We start from the raw sequence: 5,873 nt of genomic DNA, 5'->3' as shown, positions 1-5,873 counted from the left end.
TGTCCGGTGTAAGTGTGGTTGTTCTCGCATCTGGGCTGAAGGCTGCTTAGACTAGTTGTGTAGTCCGGGCCTCCAGTTCTCCCGTCTCTGACTCAGATGTAAGAGTCCATCAGGTTGCCCAGGCCAGTGCCTGCTGGCTGAACAGCTTCTCTGCCCTGTTGAATTCTTAATAGGGTCATGGTGCTTTTACAAACCATTTGTTGACACTATTCCTCAGGTGCTTTTGGAGTATATTTGTCAAGGAATGCCATCAGGTAGGTGGGCCTTAGCCAATGAAAGGGGGCAGGGGAAGAGGTGGGAATTCCTGAATCCAGGCTCTTGCCACTAGTTAAATTGAGTTTTGAAATGTTTTGAGCAGAACAGTAGAATATATCTGAAAAAACGGGTGAAAGTGCCAGAAATCTTAAACAGATATTTCTCTTACCCAGTATAGTGGCAGAGCTTAGCCTAGAAGCTCCTGGAAGCACCTTAATACATTGTTAGGGCCCTGAATGTAGAGGCAGAAAATATGAGTTGGACTTCTGACTTTACTGAGCGACCTTACCTGTTTTACCTGAGATAGAGAAAGACCATCTCTCTGAGTCCAAGTGTCTTCATCTGAAAAATAAGGAGGCTGGATTAGATGATCTCTAAGAATGCTTCCAGCTATAATTCTAATCAGTTACTGCTCTTCCCACCTTAACTGATTCCTTACTCTCATTGCCTCTACTGTTCGTTTGAGCACCAAATTTTCTTTTTTCTTTTTCTTTTTTTACAAGTTATATGTACGGGTAATTTTACAGCATTGACAATTGCCGAACTTTTTGTTCCGATTTTTCCCCTCCTTCCCCCCACCCCCTCTCCTAGATGGCAGGATGACCAGTACATGTTAAATATATTAAAGTGTAAATTAGGTACACAATAAGTATACATGTCCAAACCATTATTTTGCTGTATAAAAAGAATCGGACTCTGAAATATTATACAATTAGCCTGTGAAGGAAATCCATAATGCAGGCAGGCAAAAATAGAGGGATTGGGAATTCAATGTAATGGTTCTTAGTCATCTCCCAGAGTTCTTTTGCTGGGCGTAGCTGGTTCAGTTCATTACTGCTCCATTGGAAATGAGCACCGAATTTTCAATTGAATTACAGTTAGGATGGCAAAATAGCAAATTTAACATGGCAGGAGTTTCATGTCTGTCACCATTTGGAACCCAAGGGAGAAGAGAGATAATGTGTGTACAATCCATAGCAATGACAGTAACTGGGGAATCTTAGGAAGTAGAGGAAAAAAATATATAAAAAATAAGAATCATACAGTACATTGGGATGCTCTGTTTTGTTTTATTTTTTAATGGATGGCAAGAGAAGTCCTGTTCTGTTATCTTCTTGTGAGGCTTAGGTCTTGGGTTCCCAAAGACTGCCAGCAATAAGTCCTGGCAGTTCCCACCCACCAAGTTGGAAAAAGACTTTGAAGATGGAGCCAACAGTTGTCTGTATGTCAAAAGTACCAACCTACCCAAGCCAAAAGAGGCTCATCTCCAGATTGGCAAGAGCCAGTTTAGCTAAATTTAGTGAGGTTCAATACCAGGTTGCCTCAGGGTGAAGGATTTTTTTTAATCATAGAAACTCCCTAGATATTCCCTACCACATCATAGTGGGATTGTAATCTTTGTTAGCAGAACTGTCATGCTGACAAAATCACAGATCCTGGAAATTTTGAGAAAATATCCAAAAGCCCAGTAAACATGAACTTAAATACATTGAATAACTTGTGATAGCTTCTCTTTATGGAAGAAATATCTTCTCTGAGTTCATATGGTGGGTAACTGCTGCCAAATAGATATTTACCAAGTGGCAAAAATTATGGAGATAAAAACCTAAGCTTTATTATTATGCTCAAGCATAAGTTCAGGCCTTGAGAAAAATCTCAAGTCATTAGGATCCTAACCAGGATTCTTTCAGACAGAATTATGTGAGTGACAGAGAAGTAATTTTTTTTCAACATAATACAATCAAAAGTTTAAGAGAAGATAGATCCTTAATCCCAAACTTTTTTTCCAGTGTTACAAAAGGTGAACAAATGTAGTTAAACAGAGTCATAATCTCATACCTCCTCTAAAGAAACAAACTTCCATCAAACAATAGGTAAATTAAATCAGGTTAGAGATTAGACTACCTTTAGAGGATTCACAAGTTGGCTAATTGAGGAGAATTTACATGTTTCCAGGGAGTCAGGGACAGTTGAGAATCTTCCCCTGGCTTCTTATCTAAGGAATAGTTAAGACTTTGAAGTAAATTTTTAGATCTCATGGGACAGGTTTTAGTCAGGTGCGGTTAATATTAACCAAAAGATTCTAGAGAAATAAATGGGAATCCAGAAATCCCATAACAGTCCCTCGTTTTAAACATAAAAATGTCTATCATACTTGTCTTTGATCACTCATGAATTATATCTATCTCTGCCCTGGACATATTTTCTTTTTTTCTTTTAATAAAGCTTCCCTCCCTCCCCCCCAAACACACGTGTATATAATTTTCGACATTCATCATTGCAAAACCTTATGTTCTAAATTTTTTTTCTTTCTCTCTTCTTCCCACCCCTGCCCCCAGATGACAAGTAATATGTGAAACATGTGCAATTCTTCTATAATATTTACACAGTTATGCTCCTGGGCATATTTTCAAGTAGACTTATGCATACATTCCTGTAGGCAGACATTAATGTGGGAAAATATTAGATACAACTGAAAACCAAGAGTAATATAAGTATGATCATCAATATTAAATAACATCAAATCTCTTGGATCCAGCTCGTTCCTGGTGATCCACTCCAAATGTCTATGTAAAAAGTATATTTCATCTTGGGTCTTAGCTGTTCCATGTAGCAATCTAGTCTTTGAAAACAGTTTCCCTTGAAGATTCCCAGGGGGATTCTGGGGAGGTGTTCCTCTTACTAGATCTGTTTCTATGGTTTCAAGTCATTTGCAAAAATTCCCTAGTCTAACTACTAAAGAAAACTAGTTTAAATGTTATGGATATAGCCTTATTAACAATACATTTATAAGATGAACATCAAATATGATTCACTTGACAGTTCAGAGAATTTCAGTATTTATATAGTGCTTGCCTTTCTATCTTGAGACAAATGAAAAACTCTGAGAGGCAGAGTTTCTGGGTAATTAATAATTTATTATTTAGGCTAGCTAGCAATCAATAAATTGATGGTCAGTGGTTTCTCTCCTAATCAAAGATATGATGGAAGACCCTTAGGGTCTTAAGTACCTTCTGAAAGGGATTTCTCCAAAAAGTAAAAGTCAACCTTGATTGGTGGAGCTAAGGCTAAAAGTCTTCAGCTCCAGCTTCTGAGAATGTGGCTTGATCATGAGATTCAGCAGCCTTCTGTAATCTGGGCAGGGGGAAGCCATTTTCATTTAGATCTCTCTGGCTAATTTTCTTCATGAGCTAGGACACTCTAAGTCCTAATGAAGGGGATCAAGGCCAGGGGTTCCTGCCTTCAAGATAAGAGCTCACCCCCAGTGGATATTGTTTATACTTTAAACAAAAAGTAGGTCTTCTAGTTGAGTGAAATCCCATCCCAAATTGACAAGCATGTTTTGTTTTGTTTTGTTTTTTAACATGAAAAGACAATATTTATCTAAACAGAGCTCAGTGGGGTAACCATGGTATCTGAGTGTATCCAGGAAAGGAAGGGGAGTCATCAAATGTGAATCAATCAATGGCATTCCCATACTACACTTCCAATAATTGTGTATGGTGTCATCTTGTAAAAATCCAAGAAGGTAACAAAGTATTCATGCACTCTGAGGGTCTTCATACATCACTTGTTTTTATAATCCCATCAGCACACCTCACAATAAACTTTCCTCCAGAATGAAAGAGAACTCCATGTACCCAATTATCATTGGCTCACAAGGATCATAAGGTACATGCTAGTGAAAACATCCTACATCTTAATGGTCTTGCCTCTGGATCCAAACAGCAAGATAGGCCCAGGTTTACTACTTTCTTTTTTTAGTCTCAGCTTCAGAGGCAGAGGAATAAGAGTTTTCTGGGGCCCAGGAAATACACTCGACAATATTCTCATATTACACAGAGGTCAACTTTGCATTCTTTCATGGCTACTATCTAGACATACACTGATCATTAAATAGCTAGCAATTAAGGTGTCATCTTAATTTGGCCATATTATGGGTACCCATACTCTTGTGTCCTGTGAAAGTCTTCACATGGTAGCTAGTTTGCACTTCCCACATTTTAATAGTTTTGTCCTTGGAGATAGATACTATATGATATGCATTAGGAATGGTGGCTACTGAAGAGACACTGTGGTCATGTCCAGGCATGGTTCTGATGACAATCACAATCCTTGAAGGACAGGAAAAAATTTAACAATCAGCCAAATCTTTACAGGGGTCCTCAAACTACGGCCCATGGGCCAGATGCGGCAGCTGAGGATGTTTATACCCCTCACCCAGGGCTATGAAATTTCTTTATTTAAAGGCCCACAAAACAAAGTTTTGTTTTTACTATAGTCCGGCCCTCCAACAGTCTGAGGGACAGTGAACTGGCCCCCTTGTTAAAAAGTTTGAGGACCCCTGCTTTAGAGGCTAACTGACCTTAACAGGAGTTGAACCTTTGCAGAAAATAGAAAGAAATAAGGTAAATCATAATAATTGATTATAAATATGATAGCATAATATTAATTCTCTCATTATTTACTTGAACCTTGTACCTGATACGGATAATTCTATCTACAGGATGAAGGAAGAATCTTAAAAAGAATTCATGAGGACCTGGCTTATAAAATGAATCCTTCTGTCTCTCAAGTTTATTAAAGAAAGAATTTAAAACAGGAAAAAAAATCTGATTTTAAAATTTCTTTATAATATTAATGCAATTTTATATGTAAAATTCTTAATCCAATTTTGAGAACTTATCACTGAAACATATTCAAAGCCTATTATATCCCAGAAAAAAAGAAAGAAAATTAAAAAAAAATTCATCTGTGGATATTCAGTTAAACCTGAGGGAATGTTCAAAACTTTGTTCTGCTTTTTCAGTATTGTTCTAAATTACCCTGAGATCAAAAGAAAAAAATTTTAAATATATGTCATAAACATGTCATCCAAGAACATCATGTTTATATGTACTTTTGCTTCTTCTTCTTCTTCTTTTTTTTTTTTTGCTGAGGCAAATGGGGTTAAGTGACTTGCCCCGGGTCACATAGCTAGTAAGTATTAAAGGTCTGAGGCCAGATTTGAACTCAGCTACTTCTGACTTCAGAGCTGGTGCTCTATCCACTGTGCCATCTAGCTGCTCCTAAACTTTTGCTTCTTAGAGAAAACACTTTAATCTTGTTTTTCTTAAAATTTATTACTCTATTAAAACTGAAAATGTTTACATAAAATTTGAAACTTAAAACTTTTATGTCTTATTATATCATATCTTTGAAATCATACCCCTTTGAGATTATACATGTACATGTATCCATCTTTAGAAACATATACATACACTCCCATTCATCTAGAAAATAAGTGTGCTGTGCAATAATCACTAATAAGAGTTTTAATAGCAAGGCTTAGGATTTATTTAACTAGTGGCTTAGGTTTTTTTTTTAATTTTATTTAATAATAACTTTGTATTGACAGAATCCATGCCAGGGTAATTTTTTTACAACATTATCCCTTGCACTCGCTTATGTTTCGATTTTTCCCCTCCCTCCCTCCACCCCCCCCCCAGATGGCAAGCAGTCCTATATATGTTAAATACGTTGCAGTATATCCTAGATATAATACATATTTGCAGAACCAAACAGTTCTCCCGTTGCACAGGGAGAATTGGATTCAGAAGGTAAAAATAACTCGGGAA

The sequence above is a fragment of the Antechinus flavipes genome, chromosome X, assembly GCF_016432865.1.
Source record: "Antechinus flavipes isolate AdamAnt ecotype Samford, QLD, Australia chromosome X, AdamAnt_v2, whole genome shotgun sequence".
NCBI classification, from domain to species: Eukaryota; Metazoa; Chordata; class Mammalia; order Dasyuromorphia; family Dasyuridae; genus Antechinus; species Antechinus flavipes.
This window is presented reverse-complemented; position numbering follows the sequence as displayed.